This window comes from Dendrobates tinctorius, unplaced genomic scaffold, assembly GCF_039654945.1.
Source record: "Dendrobates tinctorius isolate UK_male_01 unplaced genomic scaffold, ASM3965494v1 ptg000012l, whole genome shotgun sequence".
Lineage (NCBI taxonomy): Eukaryota > Metazoa > Chordata > Amphibia > Anura > Dendrobatidae > Dendrobates > Dendrobates tinctorius.
This window is the reverse complement of record NW_027361680.1, coordinates 4,364,354-4,386,385: the sequence shown is the minus strand read 5'-3', so window position 1 is coordinate 4,386,385 and position 22,032 is coordinate 4,364,354. Positions and strand designations below refer to the sequence as shown.

Below are 22,032 nucleotides of genomic sequence, written 5' to 3'. Positions count from 1 at the left end.
AATACCCCTCCCCTTCCTACAACCACCAGTGTTTTTCCCGGACACACTAACATGAATATTTACCACCAAACTGCAGAAATCATCCAATAAGAACATCGGATAGGGAGGGAAATTAGTGCTGTCGTTTAAGGTTCCTAGAAACCGAATTACCGGTAAGACATTCTATTTTCTCTAGTCACCTTCCACAACAGCAATATCGGAGTAATACCAACAACTAATTTCTTAGGGCAGGACCACAGCCTGCAGAACTCGTCTGCCAAATGTTAAATCCCTATTAAAATCTAGTCTAGTATTGTCTGTTAAACGTATGGACATAAGACTAGGTGGCGGCTCTGCATATCTGCTCAGTAGATGCGTCCCCTCTCTCTGCCCACCCACCACTGATACTGAACGTGTAGAATGAGCCTTCAGTGATGAAGGAGGAGATAAATTCTGTGATGAGTATACAAGACAGATAGCTTGCTTGAACCAACTGGCGATCGTATTCTTAGCCACCTTCTTGCCCGTATTCCTCCTGAGGGCTGAATGAATACGTTTTGGTCAATCCTCCAACCTTCGGTTTGTTGGAGGTAGTGGAGAACCACCCTATGAATATCTAGGGTGTGTGAAAGGCTTCTTCTTCAGTATTGGAAGGATTTGGACAGAATGAGGGTAGCACAATATCCTGACCTCTATGAAAGTTTGAGACTACCTTATGCATAAAGGAGGGATATAAGCGGAGGATAATGCTATCTGCTGTAACCGTTAAGTAGGGCTCTTATTGATAGGGTCTGTATCTCTCCTACACGTCTAGTGGAATTGCTACCAGAAAGACAGTCTTAAAGGTTCAAATGGATCTCTGGTTAAACGGTTAAGAACCAGATTTAAATCCCGAGGGGAATCCGGCTACGAAGTCTAGGCCGAATTCTAGCTGCTGAGGTCATGAAATGCTTTATCCAGCGATGACTGGCTAAGTTCTGGTCAAAGAAAGAGCTAAGAGCTGACACCTGCACCTTCAGAGTACTAGGTATAAGACATAAATCAAGCCCCTTTTGGAGAAAATCCAAAATCCGAGCAGGCATAGGCCAGGTCAAACCTCCAAGGGTGAGAAAAGGCGTCTATTCCCCATGTCCCGTCCGTGGGATTCAGGGAGAAGAACGTCTTCACCTTCGTGTTCTGTCCATTGGGAAATAGATCCACATCCGGAATCCCCCATCTTGACACAAGGGTTAGAAAGACTGCTTGGTCGAGGCACCACTCCCATGGATGGACGTCCTTTCTTGTGAGAAAGTTTGCCTGGATATTGGCGGACCCCTTCAGATGGATTGCTGTGATGGACAGAAGATGTTTCTCTACCCAGGAAAAAAATTCTTGCAGTGACTGATTTCAATCTGATGTACTTCGTGCCTCCCTGGTGACAGAGGTAGGACACTGTGGTCATATTGTCGGAATAAACATGTACATGATGACCTTGGAAAAGGGCAGATGCAGCTTTCAACGCCTCCTCTACCGCCTTCAGTTGTGTGAGGTTTGAGGAACTGGATCTGATGTCTGGGGACCATAAACCCTGGAAGTGGATTTTCTCTTCCACAGCCCCTCTGAATGGCATCTGAAGTGAGTATCTTCAGGGGAAGCTGATCCCAGCTGACCCCCCCGCTGGAGGTTCCGGTAGTTTAGCCACCAACAGGGGAAAACTTCACATGACCAGGAAGGGGAACTCTCCTAGACAGAGAATTTTGATGTCTGTCCCAAGACAAGAGAACACAATTTTGGAGGACTTGTGTATGGCCTTGAGCCCAGGATACTGCCTGAATGCATGATGTCTGTGATCCCAGAATAGACGTTGATTTCCTCAGGGTAGGAGCCCTCTGGCCTCTGAAATTGGAAATCCTCTGAAATAGATCAAGTTGATGATCTCTGGGCAAGAAGGATGATCTTTCTGAATCCAGAAGGATTCCCAAGAATTTCTTCCTTGGTGAAGGATGAAGATTCATTTTCTCCAGATTTGGGATCCAGCCCAGGGATTCCAGGATTTCCAAGGTTTTTAGCACATCCAGATTTAGACGAGGAATAGATGGTGCGACGAAGAGGAAGTCGTCTAGATACAGAATGATGCAAATCCCTTGATGATGAATGAAGATTACTGCTTGTCATAATCTTGGTGAATAACCGCAGCGCTGATGAACTGCCGAACTGGAGGACATTGAATTGGCAATGGCTGACCCGATGACCATGGGAAACTGCGAATCTGAGGAACCTCCAATGATCTGGGTGGATTGGCACGTGGTAATAGGCATCCTCCAGATCTATTGTAGCCATTACCCAATCCTGTCCAATTAGTGGGATTGTTGATTTGATTGATTCTATCTTGAATCATCTGCATGTGATCACTTGATTTAGAGGTTTCAGACTGATGATCACTCTGTGCTTCCCTGAAGGCTTCTCGACCAGGTAGAGGCGAGCATAGCGGCCTCTGCCTATCTCTTGTAGGGATACTCGAAAGATCACCTTTGCTTGAAGCAGGCCTTGAAGATCTAACAGTAAAGAGTTTTGAAAGTGTAGAGATTGTAGTGAGGTAATTCTCCGGCATTGAGGGGGGAAAACTCTCAAACTTTAGTTTCAATCCATCCTGAATGGTACTGAGGACCCACTGGTTTGTGGAGATGGATTGCCACTGAGTGAGGAAGGCCGAGAGTCAACCCCCAACAGGAGAGCAGTCATTGCTTGTCAGGAGTTTGCTGGTGGTGGTGGGGGACGAGGATATTTTTGCCCTTTCCACCTTTTGGATAGCTCCAACGGCCCGATTTGCCTTTGTATTCCCTCTGGGAAGACTGATCTCAGGAAGGCCAAAAAAAAAATCATTTTTTAGGGTTTTTCTGCTCAGGGAGCGATTTCTTTTTGTACATAGCTTTCTCCAACATCTCATCGAGAGCTGGACCGAAAACATGGTGTCCCTGAAAGGGAACGGCGCAAAGCTTAGCCTTAGAGGTGATGTCACCACTCCATGACTTCAGCCACAGAGCTCTCCTAGCTGAGTTGGAGAGGACTGCGGACTTTGCTGCTCTGTGTACAGATTCAGCAGAAGCATCAGCAAGGAACCCTGTTGCTTTCTGAAGAAGGGGAAGACAGTCAAGAATCTCCTCCCTAGAAGTTCCCTGAGTGAGGTGGTCTTCTAATATATGAAGACAGCGTAAATAGAGATCTGGCAACACAGGTTTAGGCCACGTTTGTTTTTAGTAGATTAGTGGGAGGTGTTCCAGGATTTTCTTAGCAAGCTTTCGATCTTACAATCCATGGGATCTTTGAGCGGAGATGAGTCCTCAAATGGAAGAGCCGTCTTTTTTGCCACCCTGGACACCTGCACATCTACTTTAGGTATATCCCACAGAGAGAAATCTCCGTCCATGGGAAACATTTTTTAATTCTGACAGGACACTAAGCCGTTTCTCAGGGAGGTCCCATTCATGAAGGATAAGGCTCTGGATGTTTTCATGTATGGGGAAAACCTTTTTGTTTTTAGGTTTCAGCCCCCCAAACATTTCATCCTGCTTCAATTACTCCTCCTCAACCCCCATGGTGCTTCTCACCATACTAATCAATTCCTCCATATCCACATGTCGAACTTGGGGGTGAAAGTGGAACCCTCATTCTCCCAAACATCCTCCGAACCAGAGGTACGGACTTCGACCGAGTCTGAATCAGACTCCACAGGTGCCATCCTCCTTTTCTTAGGAGGGGGTTGTGGTACTGGAGCCTGGGAAAAGGCAGACATAGAGGATTGAACCTCCTGTTTTATGAGGGATGTGATGCTGTCCAACAGAGAAGGCTGTTTGGCACGCAAGACATTCCCAGTGCTGGGCTGGCAAAGCTTCTTCTTATATGCTGAGGGAATCTTGGTAGCACATACACCACACTTGCGGCTGGGCACTAAATCCTTCTTAGGGGCAGGGACCCTGTCTCCCTAAAGAGAGAGAAGGTGGGCCAAGTCTCCCATGAGGACATAACCTATATAGCAAGGGACCTTCATCCACTACTTACAGTAGAAGGGTGGACGCTGGGCTCTGTAGAAGCAGAAAGAGGGTTTGTCGCTGTCCATGGTCAGTCTGTCAGATTTCACAGAAGGACACAGGCAATGGGTCTTACCAGGAGGCATCCCCCAACGAGAACAAAATAACAGAGGTCCAAGCTTCATGTTAGTGGTAAATTTAGGTCGATAATTTTTGCGTTTATTTGTGAAAAAAATCAGAAATCTGTCGAAAACTTTGAAAATTTTGCAATTTTCAAATTTTGAATTTTTATTCTGTTAAACCAGAGTGTTATGTGACACAAAATAGTTACTAAATAACATTTCCCACATGTCTACTTTATATCAGCACAATTTTGGAAACATTTTTTTTTTGTTAGGAAGTTATAAGGGTTAAAAGTTGACCAGCGATTTCTCATTTTTACAACAAAATTTACAAAACCATATTTTTAGGGACCACCTCACATTTGAAGTCACTTTGAGGGGTCTATATGGCAGAAAATACCCAAAAGTGACACCATTCTTAAAACTGTACCCCTCAAGCTACTGAAATCTACATTCTACCCTTTAGGTGCTTCACAGGAACTAAAGCAACGAGAAAGGAAAAAATGGACATTTTAATTTTTCCAACAAAAATTTTATTTTAGCATAATTTTTTTCATTTTCACATGGGCAACAAGATAAAATGGATCCTAAAATTTGTTGGGCAATTTCTCCTGAGTACAGCGATACCTCATATGTGGTCATAAACCACTGTTTGGGCGCACGGCAGGGCTCAGAAGGGAAGGAGCACCATTTGACTTTTTGAATGGAAAATATGCTGGAATATTTAGCGGTTGCCATGTCACGTTTGGAGAGCCCCTGTGCGCCTAAACATTGGAGCTCCCCCACAAGTGACCCCAATTTGGAAACTAGACCCCCCAAGGAACTTATCTAGATGCATAGTGTTCACTTTAAACCCCCAGGTGCTTCACAAATTGATTCGTAAAAAAAAAAAAAAAAGTACTTTTTTTTTCACAAAAATTTTCTTTTAGCCTGTTTTTTCATTTTCACATGGGCAGCAGGATAAAATGGATCCTAAAACTTGTTGGGCAATTTCTCCTGAGTACACCGATACCTCATATGTGGTCATAAACTACTGTTTGGGCGCACGGCAGGGCCCGGAAGGGAAGGAGCGCCATTTGACTTTTTGAATGAAAAATTAGCTCCAACCGTTATCGGACACCATGTTGCGTTTGGAGAGCCCCTGTGTGCCTAAACAGTGAAAACCCCCTACAAGTGACACCATTTTGGAAACTAGACCCCTTAAGGAACTTATCTAGATGTGTAGTGGGCACTTTGAACCCCCAAGTGCTTCACAAAAGTTTATAACGCAGATCAGTGAGAATAAAAAATATTTTTTTTTCCTCAAGAATGATTTTTTTAGCACGCTATTTTTTTATTTTCACATGGCTAACAGGAGAAATTGGACCACAAAAGTTGTTGCCCAGTTTGTCCTGAGTACGCTGGTATCCCATATGTGGGGGGAACCACTGTTTGGGCGCACGGCAGGGCTCAGAAGGGAAGGAGCGCCATTTGACTTTTTGAAATGAAAATGAGCTCCAATCGTTAGTGGACACCATGTCGTATTTGGAGCTCCCCCACAAATGACCCCCTAAGGAACTTATCTAGATGCATAGTGAGCACTTTGAACCCCCAGGTGCTTCACAGAAGTTTATAACGCTGATCTGTGAAAATAAAAAATATTTTTTTTCCTAAAAAAAATATTTTTTAGTCCGCAATTTTTTATTTTCACAAGGGTAACAGGAGAAATTGGACCCCAAAAGTTGTACAGTTTGTCCTGAGTACGCTGGTATCCCATATGTGGGGGGTAACCACTGTATGGGCACACGTCGGGGCTCGGAAGGGAAGTAGTGACATTTTGAAATGCTGACTTTGGCATGGTCTGCGAGCGTCATGTTACATTTGCAGAGCCTCTGATGTGCCTAAACAGTAGAAACCCCCCACGTGACCTCATTTTGAAAACTAGACCCCCCAAGGAACTTATCTAGATGTGTGGTGAGCACCTTGAACCCCCCCAAGTGCTTCACAGAAGTTTATAACGCAGAGACATGAAAATGAAAAAATAATTTTTTTTCCACAGAAATAATTTTTTAGCCCCCAATTTTTTATTTTCCCAAGGGTAACAGGAGAAATTAGTCCCCAAAAGTTGTTGTGCAATTTTTCCTGAGTACGCTGATACCCCATATGTTGGGGTAAACCACTGTTTGGGCACATGTCAGGGCTTGGAAGGGAGGGAGCACCGTTTGACTTTTTGAACGCAAAATTGGCTGGAATCAATGGTGGCACCATGTCGCGTTTGGAGACCCCCTGATGTGCCTAAACAGTGGAAACCGCTCAATTCTATCTCCAACCCTAACCCCAACACACCCCTATCCACATCCCTAACCCTAATCCCAACCCTAACCATAACCCGAACCCCAACACACCCCTAACCCTAATCACAAGCCTAAACCTAATCCCAACCCTAACCCCAACACACCCCTAACCCTAATCTTAACCCTAATCTCAATCCTAACCCTAATTCCAACCCTAACCCTAATTTCAACCTTAACCCTAATTCTAATCCTAACCGTAATTCCACCCTAACCCTAATTGCAACCCTAACCCTAACCCTAATGGAAAAATAAAAATAAAAATATTTTCTTTACTTTATTAGTTGTGCCTACCTATGGGGGTGATAATCGGGGGGTTTATTTACTTTTTATTTCATTTTGATCACTGTGAGAGTGTGTCAGGGATTTATCAGTGACAGCAGACATAGCCCGATGGTAGCAGTAGTCTCATCGGCCCATGCCAGTTTTCTTACCGCTGCAGGTCACAGTCAGCTGTGGGATCACGCTGACATCTGCCAGCATGATCCCGCAGCGCTGTTACCGACAGTACTGGCGGTAGCATTACCGCACACAGCCGCAGACAATCGCAAACAGCCACACAAATATTCTACGCCCACACACTCTTCCTCCTTCTGACATTTCCTTTTCTGCATCACTTTTGGCAGCACATCCGCAGCAAATCCACAAACCTTTTTACACCTGCGGTTTTGCCTCGGATTGACCCAATTGAAGTCAATGGGTGCAGAAACGCTGCAGATCCGCAAAAAGAATTGACATGCTGCGGAAAACGCTACAAAATAAGGACGGAAATGTCCACAGCATGTGGACAACAATTCGGTGAGGTCATTAATTAACTTTGCTTTAATAATCCATTGCAGATTTATAGCATTTCCGCAAGGAAAACCGCTGCAGAAACGCAACAAATCCGCAACGTGTGCACATAGGCTTTCAGTCATAGAGGTGCAGCTACAGTCTCCACTCACAGCACTGTAAGCAGCGGCTGTAAGGACGCCCCGGCATATTGCCTGACAAGTCTCGTGGCACAGACGCGTTTCAGAGCTAGCTGTCAAAAAGTTGGGGAGTCGTTACAATAACCTGCAGATTAACCCAATATTGTCCAGTTAATATTTGTAGACATGACAGAGGTTCCCTTTAAGATCCAGTAAAAAAAAAAAAACTTGAGTTGAGCAATAATTCAGGCAAAATCATGATTGTGATTAAACAAGGCAAATATAATGTAATGACTATTCACTCAAAATCAGGATTGATGGTGGCTGCTATTTATGCGATCATGATTTAATGAGGCTACTATTCATTTACCGTGTATAAGCCAACCCCCTAATTTTGCCACAAAAAAACCTGGGAAAACTTATTGACTCGCGTATAAGCCTAGGGTGAAAAATGCAGCAGCTACTGATAAAATAAAAAAAAAAAATAGATACCAATAAAAGTAAAATTAATTGAGACATCAGTAGGTTAAATGTTTTTGAATATCCATATTGAATCAGGAACCCCATATAATGCTCCACACAGTTCATGATGGCCCCATAAGAAGCTCCATACAACATACACCCCATATAATGCTGCACAAAGGTTAATAATGGCCCCATAAGATGCTCCATAGAATAATATGCCCCATATGCTGCTCCATAAATGTTATGGCCCCATAATATGCTCCATATATTATGCCCCCATAAAATGCTCCATAGATTAGACCCCCCATATGCTGCCCCCATATGCTGCTCCATAGAATATGCCTCCATGCGCATATTCATGAGTTTAATGAGTGGTACCGCGTGACCGCTGAAGGGAGACCGTGGGAGAAGTGTGGGGGGCTGCAGAGACACATCAGGAGGGGGTCTGTTATGAACGGGTCACCAAGGAGAATAGCAGGACCAGGCTAATCCACAGAAAACCAGAGAGGTTGGTAACTAAGCGGATTGCAGACCCCTGATCCTATCCACACAACTAGTAGTAGCCGTGGAGCGTACCTACGATGCCCTAGACGCCTCGGCATAGCCGGAGAGCTAGCTCAGCCTAAAGCAAGAAAGGTGAAATCTAAACTGCCCCGGAGCAGACCCCAAAGGAATAGATAGCCCCCAAACATATACTGTCGGTGAGACAAGATGAAAACACAAACGCAGGCAGAAAAATAGACTGAGCAAATGATGGGGCCCAAACTGACTAGACAGGACAGGAAAGGAAAGACACTGTTTGCAATCACACAAAAAATCCTGAAAAAATCAACACATCTGATGTACAAAAAAAAACCACTGAAGTCACACGACTTCGCCCTCACTATATCAGCACTCTGGTATATACTGAAAGCGAAGCAAAAAGAGACCAATATAACAGGGGACAGAACAAACTGACACAAGCAGTAACTTGTGGGCGGTGATCCAGCACAGCCCCAGCAGTAGCAAGCTGACCCGCACAAAGCAGAGATAGACAAAACCAGATCAAATGCAAAAAGATTAGCAAATAAACCACTTAGTTGAACCATGCAGGAACAGAGCAGGAGACATCAGACATCAGAAGGCACAGGAAGAAAATCACCAGCAGGGATTGAAGGAAGTCAGCTGTCTTAAATACACCAGTCAGAAATCCCAGATCTCCAATTGTCATCATCATTATCAGGTGGCAAGCCTCTGTCAATCTGACCAGCTCCACTACCTCCAGTAACCACCAGAGGGAGCCCAGAAAGAGAACTCGCAACACCTCTGTCAATTTGACCAGCTCCACTACCTTCAGTAACCACCAAAGAGAGCCCAGAAAGAGAATTCACAACAGGGTTCAGTATGATCTGTGACACCCCCGCTCCCCCTCCTCCGCCGACCCCCAGGTATATGACTCGTGTATAAGCCGAGAGGGGGACTTTCAGCCCAAAAAAATGGGCTGAAAATCTAAGCTTATGCAGGAGTATATACGGTATATCTTAGTCAGCATTTTTTAGGTTCCTATTAAATATATTATATAGTAGAAAATCCACAGCTTCGCTCGCGGAAAATATGTTAAATTGTTTGTTATGGTAGCTAAAGTAAAATTTTCAGTGTCATACTGAAATTGACATTGTCAGAGTGCTACAGTAATTTTTTTTCCACTTTAAATTTGTTATTATTTTGGCATTTTACTAATTTGTCGTAACATTGAGGTGAACAACAACTTTTTTTTTTCATTTCAACATTTTTATTGATTTTACATATTCAATACATACTATTACTATTTTTTTTTAACAAAAATGAAAATGTATGCACCTTACACAAACATATAAAACACTTACACCCAATTAACAACATAGTACAACCGTCCAGTGTAATCTTTAAGTAGTTCAGGACCCTTTAGTATTCACCTGACACTGATAAGAGATACGGTATAATAGGATGAATAGTAAATATAGAGCAGCCCTCACACAGTATTACTATGACCTGAAGGAGCTCACATCTCAGTAATTAAAATTGCCTCACAGGGAGACTTGTCTAGTTGCTCATAGCAACCAGAGCTCAGCTTTCACTTTACCTCAGCAGCTTCAGTGATGAAAGCTCCCTGTATAGTAAGCAATAATGACAATCTTACTATGAGGCATTTTTCCCCTAACCAATATGGCTGCTCAGTAATGTTCATTCGTGTGCATAGGGTGCATCCATCCGAGTGTGTTTTGATGCGTGTGTGGTCCGTGCGTGTTTGTTGTGCATGTGGTATTTGTGGGGTGGTGTTGAGGTATTTGTGGGGTGGTGTTTGTTTTGTGTGTCTAGAGTGGTCTGGTATTTGTATGGTGTGTTGTGGCATTTGTGTGGTGTTGTGCTTCTGGGTTGGTGTATGTGAGCTGTCTGTGTGATATTTGTATGGTGTTTGTGAAATGTTTGTCTTGTGTGTGGTGGTGTGGCCCCTTTAGCAGCGACTCTTTGGCGCCGTCGCTATAAACCGTCCCTGTCAGTCATAACTGTTGTTTTCCCCTCAGCACTTTTACTTTCACCTTCACATTTCTCCATTATATGTATACGGCCAAACTTCGGGGGCCCCAATCTCATGACAGGACGGGGGGGGGGGGGGAACGCTAGCGAGATTTAACGTGCACAGTATTCTGCTCCTGTGGGTGGAGAGGGGGGTGCCAAATTTCACCCAAATTGGGCAAGAGCTGTGGATTTGTATAGCGCGGGCTACTACAGATTTCACATTTCCCCATTATATGTATAGGGCCTAACTTCGGGGGCCCCAATCTCATGACGGGGGGGGATGCTAGCGACATGTAATGTGCGCTGTGTTCTGCTCCTGTGGGTGGAGCGGGGGCATGCCAAATTTCACCCAAATCGAGCGAGAACTGTGGATTTGTAAAGAGCGGGTTACTACAGATTTTGAGTTTTATATATATAGATTTTCCACTGGGATATTATATTACTATTGTAACGATAATGTAAAATATGACGTAAGATTCCCCTGATTATCACATTTTCTAGAGCACTCCAACCTCTTCTACTGAATGACACTGCTATGTCATTGGTGAGGGTTTGACCCCCCCTTCCTTTCCTTTGCCTGTCACAGCTGCAACTTTTTCTCACTCTGCCTGACTGTAACGTGAAACTCCAGTGTGAGCTCCTTTATCCCTTCTCCCCTCTCAGCCTGCACATTCAGTGTAACCTGAATTACCAATGACTGGTTTCCCACCTCACAGCAGGTGGTTTCTGTCTCCAAAATGTGCTAAGCTACTCTCATAGACTATTATTAGAATCTGATCATTTGGTCATAAAACACTGCGCGTTTATGATAAAGATATGAAAGTTACATTTCTGCGACGTGCGTAGACTAAGCTTCATAGCCCATGTTTTTCACGGTTCCAGCACCTACAGAACCAGAGAAATGGATTTCTCCTGAACGGCAAAATAACTAGTTTGTGTTTGGTTTTGAATGATTGCCAGCGACAAGCTGGAAAGGATGATACTATGTGCGTTTCTATACGAGGTAGCTTCTGCAAGTTTTTATCCAGATCGTACCTCTGAAAGCAAGGGGAGGGAGCCAGAAAAGCCAGCCCCTTTAGTGATGTCACAAGCCCAAAGTTATAAGGTATTTTCCCTTACCCCCATTCATTCTAGCTTGGGATGCCGTGGCACTGGCAATAATATTTCAAATGAATGGTCACGTCTCCGCCTCCCCCAGCATGGTTTTGCCTGAAATGATCTAAGCATTATGTAAGTGTATTTCTTATGTTTTATTCCATTTTTTTGGATTCGCATTGTACATACTGTTATTGTCTCATATTGTAAAACCTTTTTATCTTCTGTAAACACTGCCTACCTATTTTTTGGAGTAAATATAAAATTTACTAGTTCTGTCTCCTTGCTCTGTGACGAATTCACGTGCCTAAGAGTTAATTACGCTACTAATTTGGGTTGGCTTCGAACCCCTCTATTAATTTTAAATATTGATAAGAGAAATCGGAAGCTGGTGGAAGCTAAGTGTGTCTTGGCTAAGTGGGTAGAGCTGGCAGTGACTGAGCAGGTTTTATAAGCGGATTGTGTGGCTGCGGCCAAAGCATTTATAACTCCCTCACTGCAAGCGGGCCTAATAGCCATTGCACAATAAGTAGCCCGTCCGGCGACTAATTATCCTAGGTGCAGTTCTCTGACCCGAGGGTAAGGGGGGCACCAGAGAGCTGCGAGTTCCAAAGTGGAACAGGAAAGTGGGATATACATAAATCCCGGCAGTTCGTGACATATTGTGGCAGCAGTGGGATATCTACAATAAGCCCCTGCAGTAAATTGTGAGGGCAAGACTAGCTTGCTGTTTTCCTCACAGTGTGGCAGTGGAGGGATAAGTAGAATAAGCCCCCCCCTGCACATGCGATAGCCGTGTGCGGCCAAAGGTCACACCCCGGATTGTGACCACTATACCTATAATGAGGATAACTGCACTATTCACTTTTTTTTATTATGTAATGATTTAGTTTATTAATTATATTGTCAGTCACTTTATAGTATTTGGCACCTGTAGCAAGCGGATACTGAATATTTTGACAAATAGGTCTCCTTATCCCTCTGTGATACATGTCATTGAGTATAGATTTCCCCTTATGTTATTTCATCTTGCTTACCCTGTTCCCTTCATTTTTATATTTAGTTTTTTTAATTGTATCTTGTGCATTCATGTTTTTTATTATGTTTATTGATTACGAATTAATAAAGTCATTGTATTATATTTGCCTTGTTTGAATACGGTTTTGGTAGGACTGGTATTAATAGGTTATTATATTGTTTCTTATTTATGGCATTTCTTTTCTATATAGGTTTTCTTAAAATCCTGATTGTTATATGAATGAAAATTGTTTTATATGGGAGAAAAAAGAAACACAAGTAACACTGAAGCTAAACAAAATATCCATCCACTTAGGCAAAAGTCCACGAAGTGGCAACAGGAAGCATCACCGAGATGTCCATGAGTCATGCTCGTGTTTTATACATGTTTTCATCAATACAATATGTATCCATAATAGTCTATGGGGCTGTTCAGGTGACAGTGTCAGCAAAAAAATAAAAAAAAAATCAAGGAGACGTCTGTTTTTTCATCCTCATTACTGATGAAACTGACCCATACAAGTGTATGGGACTGTGAGAACAAAGGACAGCACATGGATGCTATCAGTGTGCTGCTCGTGATTAACATTTTAAATGGCTGAAGCTTCAGAATTTATTACATTTTTCATCAGTGACAATCACTGATGAAACACTGATGGTAAGGCCGGGGAGTCACACTGCCATACATCATGGTCGTGAGCTAAGCAATAAAAATCACAGAGTACTTGGCCCGGTGTTACTCTATGGGGCAGCTCAGATCTGAAATTATTTTCTCATGCTGAATCGGCATGTGAGAACAATGGCTGCATTCTGCAATTAGCACCGAGACTCGGCAGAGTCTTGTCTCACTTGCATCCATAAAAGTCTATGGGTGCGAGTGACACAACGCACAGCACTTGGACATCACCCGAGTGCAGCGCGATATACGCCGGCAGTGGAGATGGAGAAATTTCTCTGCCTCCTCCGCAGCTGTGCGAGAGGATCGCAGCACACAGCACAGACATTCGGCTCATGCTCGCAGCAGAGCAAGAGCTGAGGGTCATTAGCATATCGCACTGGATGCCATAGGCTGGTGTGACTCCAGCCTAAGTCTGGATTCATACATCATGTATGTATGACATGTGCAAGCATGATATCCAAAATGTCCAAGTTGTGCCCAATATTTTTATTTGGAAACACACAGTCCAATTTAGCTAAAATATCTATCGTCATACATTAAAATGACAATTGAAAAGCAGGATAATATATAAACATAACACAGTGGGTTAGAGATCGCTCACACGAATGCATAATTCGGACGAGTGCCATCCGATGTTTTATCAGATAGCACGCAGCTCAATGTTAGACTAAGTGCACACGTTACGGAATTCCCGCGGAAGTTACAGCAACAATTACGGAATTCCATTCTGCGGGAAAACAGCATTTTACACTGTGTCCAAATTATTATGCAAAAAGAGTTTAGGAGTGATAAGGTTAGAATTTTTTTGTTTGTCATTTAAACTCATTGATGGTGATGTGTGTCAGGGCTCTTTATATCACTGAAAGCAATTGCAGATACCTGTGCAAATTAGTTTGGCAGGTGTGTCCAAATAAAGGCAAGACTACTTAAGAAGGCTGTTCCACATTATTAAGCAGCCTACATTTTTTGCCAAAATGGGAAAGAAAAAGGATGTGTCAGCTGCTGAGAAGCAACAACTTGTGGAGTATATAGGTCAAGGCATGACTACAATCAACATTGCCAAGACACTTCATCGTGATCATCGCACAATCAAGAAGTATGTAGCTGATTCCCAGCACACACGTGTGCGTGCTGATAAGGAAAAATTGAGGACTCTTTCCAACAGGCAATTGCGTCAGGTTAAAAGAGCAGCTGCAAAAATGCCTTGTCATAGCAGCAGACAAGTTTTTGAAGCTGCTGGTGCCTCCAACGTCCCCTGAACAACAAGATGCAGGGTCCTTCAGAGATTTGCAGCTGTGCGTAAGCCATCCTGTCGACCACTTCTATCCACTGCACTTAAGCAGAAACGGCTCCAGTGGGCCAAACGATACATGAAGACTGACTTCCAAACTGTGTTGTTCACCGATGAGTGCCGTGCAACGCTCGATGGTCCAGATGGATGGAGTGGAGGATGGCTGGTTGATGGACACCCCATGAAAACACAGCTAAGGCGCCAACAAGGAGGAGGTGGAGTAATGTTTTGGGCTGGAATAATGGGGAGAGAGATTGTCGGCCCCTTTAGGATCCCTGAAGGGGTAAAGATGAACTCCATAATCTATGTGGAGTTTCTAAAACAGCACTTCCTGCCATGGTTCAAGAGGAAGAACCGTGCTTTCCTTAACAAGATCATGTTCATGCATGATAATGCACCGTCTCATGCTGCAAATAACACATCTGCATCTCTGGCTGCTATGGGCACAAAAGAGGACAAACTTATGGTGTGGTCACCATCTTCCCCTGACCTCAACCCCATTGAGAACCTCTGGAGCATCATCAAAAGAAGTGTCTATGATGGCGGGAGGCAGTTCACATCTAAGCAACAGCTCTGGGAGGGTATTCTGTCCACATGCAAAACAATTGAAGCACAAACCATCCAAAAACTGACAAATTCAATGGACGAGAGAGTTCAGAAGCTTCTTTCGAACAAGGGGTCCTATGTGCAAATGTAAAATCACCTAGAATAAAGTTTTGACTTGAAAACTGTTTGATTTCATTTTGTAATAAGCTGATAATGCTTATAATTTCACAATTGACCATTTTTTTTATTCAAAATAAAAAGGTTGAAAACTCTGCTGTGCATAATAATTTGGAACATGCATTTTGAGTGTTTATTTTTAAAAATATACTGGTTTTCATAGGCAGTTTGTTCAAAAACATTGCAATTATACTAGAATATTAGATGACTAGAAAATAACAATGACTGCAATTCATATAGGTAATTTAGAGAAAATATGAGGAAATATATTTTGCATAATAATTTGGAACACAGTGTAAATTCCCGCGATTTTCCCACGGAAAAACTAGCGATTTGCAAGCGTAATTAGCTTGCAGAACACTAGCGTTTTCCAAGCAATCTGTAGCATCACTTGAAGAACTGATTGGCAGGTTGGTCACACTGTTTTTCTCACCTTCCGACGTCCCTCGCAATGCTCCCGGCAAGTCCCGTTCCCAGCGATGCATTGCGACAATGACCTTTGATGACGTCGCGGTCACGCGAGACCGCTACGGTATCACGACCGCTACGTCATCAAAGGTCATTGTCGCAATGCATCACTGGGAACGGGACCTGCCGGCAGCATCGCTGAAGCCTGGTGACACTGCGAGGGACATCGGAAGGTGACAATATGACGACTTTTTTATTTTAATTCTATTTTTTACAGTGATATGGTACCCAGAGCCCGGAGGAAAGTCTCCTCTCCTCCGGACCGTGGGTACCATCCGCAAATGTTCTGCTTACTTTTTGCATGGTGGGCACAGCAGAATCCGCCACGATTCTGCAAAATTAATGAGCATGCGGAGTATTTTTCCGCGATGCGTTTCCGCCGCGGGAAAATCTGCAGAATTAACACAGCATTGAGGAATCCCATAGGATTGCAAAAAAAACCGCTACGTGTGAAGGGCAGTGTAGATCTGCGATTATTTCCGCATGCAGATTTGGCATGAGAAAACTCTCTGTATGCTGAGTGGCTCCATAACTCAAACCATGAGCACAGTTACAAGTTTATGGGTGTGTATGAAACACTGGACTGCACTCAGACGTCAGAGTGCAGTCCGACATCCACATGGATGCAGAGAATGGAGAAAATAAGTTCTCTGTCTTTGCCACACCCTTGCTTTGATTCTTGCTCGCGGGAGAATCTAATCCCAGTGATCTGACACTTAACTCAAACTGACAATCTCAACAGTGTCATTAGCATAATCGTTCCGATTATCCTGCATCTTATTATGCCCTGGGTTTATTGAGCGCTTCTCCGAGTCCAGATTTTTACTTCCGGTATTTCATGCCATGCATCCTATTCCCTTATCAGAGTGAATATGGTGCTCATGGCATGATGTGCATGGGCGGGATTTATTTGGGGGTTATGTGGCGGCAGATCTCATTATGGCATGGTTATTACTTAGTTGCATATTGGCCTGCTTTCCCATTTGTTATACAGTGATATATTATGTGTCGCCACCATTTGCATACTGACCCGCTTTTCTTTGACTATTGTGTGGAGGTGTATTGTATTGCAGCACAGTGTCCATTTGCATATTGCCCTTTTTAGGCTGCGGCGTGGCCATGTATTGCATTGTAGGGTGACGATGTCACTACACGCTAATCCGCCATCCCTTTAACTAATGAGAGTGCTTTGTCTCGCATGTGACGTCATGCATATAATTAAAGATGTCGGCGTGCCTTCCATCGGCCCGGATATGGTTCCAAGATGCGTTCCATATACCGGAAGTTACGTCCACGGAACAGATGTGATGTCACTAATGTGATCACATGATAGACTTTGCGTTCCACTTACCCGGAATTATTCCTGGCGTGCGTTCAATACACCGGAAGCCAGGTCTAAAGAGATACCACGCACGGTTATACGCAAGTACTATGTGCCATCTCATTTATTCAAAACGTGGCGATTAATATCATTGGACATCAGAGGTGCCACAGTAAGTAGTGATTTGCAATCTTATTTACTTCGCTTTATATAAGGACAGCCCTATTCACCCTTCATTCTATGCAGACAGCATAGAGAGTAGAAGGATCACGTCTTTCTAGTATTAGCACTGTAGCACTTTATCTTCTATGACAAGCTAGTCCCTTGATGAATCTGCTTGGAATTAACGCGTTGGGACACCTGGTGAGGGAAAGTGCATGGCATGTTTAACATAAGGATAGTTGTGAACTGCCCTTGTCAGAGCGGGAGTCTGGGGATAGATGACTGCTAGCCCCATAGGGATTGACATGGTATTGTCATCCCCATGCTTCAAATTGGTGATCCATTCTGTGACTCAGGATTCCTGATTGCTCCCGCACCTGTTCTTCATTTGTGGTGAGATTGATCCTTTTTTTCACCTATTTTATACCTTTCTACATTGTGGTTTTATCAATGTGTTAGATTTATATGTGCAACCTGGGTAATTGTGTTATAATACGGGGGATAATTTATAATTGTACCCAGAACGCTGTGCCTTGGAACACACTGATTCCACTCGTTACTGTTTGAATGGTTTTAGTAACATAGTTATTAAGGTTTAAGGAAGACTTTAAGTCCATCTAGTTCAACCCATATCTTATCCTAACCTGCCCTAACATGTTGATCCAGAGGAAGACAAAAAATCCCATGTGGCAATCAGTAAGCTTCACATTGGGGAAAAAAATTCCTTCCCGACTCCACATACGGCAATCAGACTAGCTCCTTGGATCAACGCAATATCAAGGAAACTAGTGTATATACCCTGTAATATTATACTTTTCAAGAAAGGCATCCAGTCCCTTCTTAAATGTTAGTAGGGAATCACTCATTACACCATCATATGGCAGAGAGTTCCATAGTCTCACTGCTCTTACAGTAAAGAATCCGCGTCTATTATTATGCTTAAACCTTCTTTCCTCCGGACGTAGAGGATGCCCCCTTGTCCTCGTCACAAGTCTAAGAGTAAAAAGATCATTAGAAAGGTCTTTGTACTGTCCCTGCATATATTTATACATTGTAATAAGATCACCCCGAAGCCTTCGATTTTCCAAACTAAATAACCCCAAGTGTAATAACCTGTCTTGGTATTGCAGACCCCTCAGTTCCCAAATAACCTTGGTCGCTCTTGTATGCACCCGCACCAGTTCAGCTATGTCTTTCTTATACACCGGAGACCAGAACTGTACACAGTATTCTAAGTGTGGTCGCACTAGTGTCTTATATAGAGGTAAAATTATGTTCTCCTCATGAGCATCTATGCCTCTTTTAATGCATTGAGCTGCAGTGAGCGGCTCCTAATGATACGTGATGGTCAGGTGACTGCCTAGACCAATCACGCAATATCTTGATATGCAGACTGACATGCCCGGTTACGCCCAGGAAGTGGGGCAGGGTATGGTCGGTTCCTGTCTCAACATGACGCGCGGCGCCTGTTTAGGAAAACCCAGGAAGTGGGGCAAGTTGCCTGAGCAGATGCCGGCGTCATGCGCAAACCGGAAGTACTGTACGGGGCAACCGGAAACGGCAACAAGCCGCGGTATGCCGCGATTTATAAAAGGCAGCTATCTCACAACGGGCGTGCTATGCGCCAGAAGAAGGTGTCACAATACCCCTGATGAGTCAGGCATTGACGAAACGCGTTGGGTGACAATCCTGGAGATCGGGTCACGATTTTGGGTTTTCAGATGGACCTTACCTGATCATCCGTTCTTTATAGAAGCGTTTAAAGATAAGTACAGCGGTCTCAGTATCTATAGTGGTATCATAAATGGATACAATTTGCTCATGAGGTGATTTTATGCTTATGCATTTGACCGATGCTGTACATATGCTGTGCTAATTTATATACGGGCTGGATATGTCTATTAAGTAATATTAATTCTGATGACATAAAGGCCTGTCGGCACACAATTACAAATATACAAGGCTCATATGGTCGGAGATTCCAGGTTTTGAAACACCTGGACAAGAAATACGTTAATGTCCAGGGCCATATGGTACCTTATTTAGTACAAAACGGTTTGTTTTTAATAGAACACTGCACAATTGCACTTTGGCACATGTTTGTTTTGATTTGATGTATGGTTTTTAAAGAATCATTAAAGGTTATGTTTTATTGTTCATGATATACCAATTTGCTACCTCTAAATATCTGACATTGGTTTGAGACACCCCCGCTATATAATTAATAACTCTTTTAATAGATCCCATTATTTTATTTGCCTTTGCAGCAGCTGCCCGACACTGGCCACTAAATGAGAGTTTGTCGTCCACCCATACACCCAGGTCTTTTTCAGTGACAGTTTTGCCCAGTGTTTTACAATTAAGCACATAATTACACATCTTGTTTGTTCTTTTCCAAACAATTTTATTAACATTTTATAACGGAGCATACATAAATGCAATATCATGAGGCATTGATGACACATGAAAGAAAAAATACAAAAACACTACCAGACTATAAATAATAAGAAATCATGGAAACATTTCCAGCCAGCGAGACCATTTCTTTAAAAAGGAAGGGACACAGCCATTCAGCAACGCCAATTTTTGCTCATTTGACTTATGTAAAGTCAGCTTTGCAATAATATCGAGTGAAGAGGGCACTCGAGTGGATTTCCAATAAAACGCAATTTCATTTTTAGAAACCAAAAGTAAATGAATAACCAATTTCCTAACAGAAGGATTCAAACGACTTGCATCCAACGAGAGCAGGGCGAACTGAGGAGTCAGTGAAAAATCTGATTTATTTAAAATATGAGAAATAAGAGAGGAGATGTCGTCCCAAAAATGCCGAAGATGTGGACAAAACCAAAATAAATGGGAAAGGCTACCATGATGCCCGCAATCCCTCCAACAGAGAGGGGAGGTGGAAGGGTTGATAAAAGCTAGACGAGATGGCGAATAGTACCATCTCAATATTATTTTAAAGTAGGACTCATGGAGAGCCATAGACATGGTAGCAGAATAGGTTAGAGACATGGTCAGTTCCCAAACATCTGGGGAAACTGAAAAATTCAAAACCGATTCCCATTTTTTCATATATGGGGATTTTATAAATGCAGAATCGTTGATGAACCACTTGGTAGATATAACGAGTGGACCAAAAAATATTATGGCCTGAGTTGCATAAAATATTGATCGCTGGCTTCGATAGCGGAGGGCAGCGAGTCACCAGTGGAGTCAAAAATTCTTTCAACAGTAAAGTGAAGAAAAGCAGAGGAGGGAACCCCAAACCTATTCTTAAGATGAGAAAAAGATACAAATTTATGACCATCAAAGATGTCATTTAATTTAGAAATACCCCAGTCAGCCCAAGTAGAATGGAAATCGAATGAATAAACAGAGGCCAGAAAAGAGAGAGGAAGCCTCAACAGGAATTGAATCCTAGAAAAAACACTCTTAAATTTAAAAAACTTCCTCCAAGTCACAATAGCAGCCATAAAAATTGGATTAGACTGAGATAAACGCTTAGATGTCAATAGATTCAAAATAAGAGAACAAGGAGGGGAATTTTTATTAAAATAAAATTCCAAGTCCGCCCATGAAGGTATATGGCCAGTTGACCACCAACATAGACTTTGCTTAATAAGATTAGCGTAATAATAAGCTGAGATGTTAGGCAGTTCCATACCTCCACGTAATTTATGTTTGTATAACTGATTCAAAGCAATACGGGCCTTTTTATTTCCCCAAATAAATAAATTCTTGTTTGTTCTACCCAAGTGCATGACCTTACATTTATCCCCATTAAAGCACATTTGCCATTTATCAGCCCAAGCTTCTAGTTTACATAAATCCTCCTGTAATATAAAATTGTCCTCCGCTGTAATGATTACCCTGCAGAGTTTAGTGTCATCTGCAAATATTGAAATTCTACTCTCTATGCCCCCTACAAGGTCATTGATAAATATGTTAAAAAGAAGCGGGCCCAAAACTGACCCCTGTGTACCCCACTGCTAACCGTGACCCAGTCCGAGTGTGCTCCATTAATAACCACCCTTTGTTTCCTATCCCTGAGCCAGCTCTTAACCCACTTACACATATTTTCCCCTATCCCCATTGTTCTCATTTTATGTATCAACCTTTTGTGTGGCACCGTATCAAAAGCTTTTGAAAAGTCCATGTACACCACGTCCACTGCATTCCCTTGGTCCAGTCCGGAACTTACCTCTTCATAAAAGCTTATCAGATTAGTTTGACAGGAACGGTCCCTTGTAAACTCATGTTGATATTGGGTCATGAGGTTATTCTTCTCCAGATACTCCAGTATAGAATCTCTTAGAAAACCCTCCAGGATTTTACCCACAGTTGAGGTTAAACTTATTGGCCTATAATTTCCAAGTTCAGTTTTTGTCCCCTTTTTGAATATTGGCACCACATTAGCTATACGCCAGTCCTGTGGTACAGACCCTGTTATTATGGAATATTTAAAGATTAAAAATAATGGTCTATCTATGACTGTGCTGAATTCCTGCAGTACTCGCGGGTGTATCCCACCCTCGCCCGGGGATTTGTCAATTTTAGTGATTTTTAGACGCCGCCGTACTTCCTGCTGGGTTAAGCAGGTGACATTTAATGGAGAATTTTTATCCCTGATCATGTTATCCGTCATGGGATTTTCTTGTGTAAATACTGTTGAAAAAAAGTCATTTAGCATATTGGCTTTTTCCTCATCCTCATCCACCATTTCACCCAGACTATTTTTAAGGGAGCCAACACTATCATTTTTTTAGCTTCTCACTATTTATGTAGTTAAATAATATTTTGGGATTATTTTTACTTTCTCTGGAAATGAGTCTCTCTGTCTCAATCTTTGCTATTTTGATTTGCTTTTTACAGAATTTATTTAATTTTCTGTATTTAATGCCTCACTACTACCTACTTT

At 42.7% G+C, this 22,032-nt stretch overlaps 1 protein-coding gene across 3 annotated transcripts in view; it reads right to left on the bottom strand.

Annotated features, from left to right (window-relative positions):
* The window catches only part of DUSP12 (dual specificity phosphatase 12), a 115,685-nt gene that overhangs the window by 46,243 nt on the left and 47,410 nt on the right, over positions 1-22,032 (bottom strand). The gene's annotated exons all lie outside the window — the stretch shown is intronic.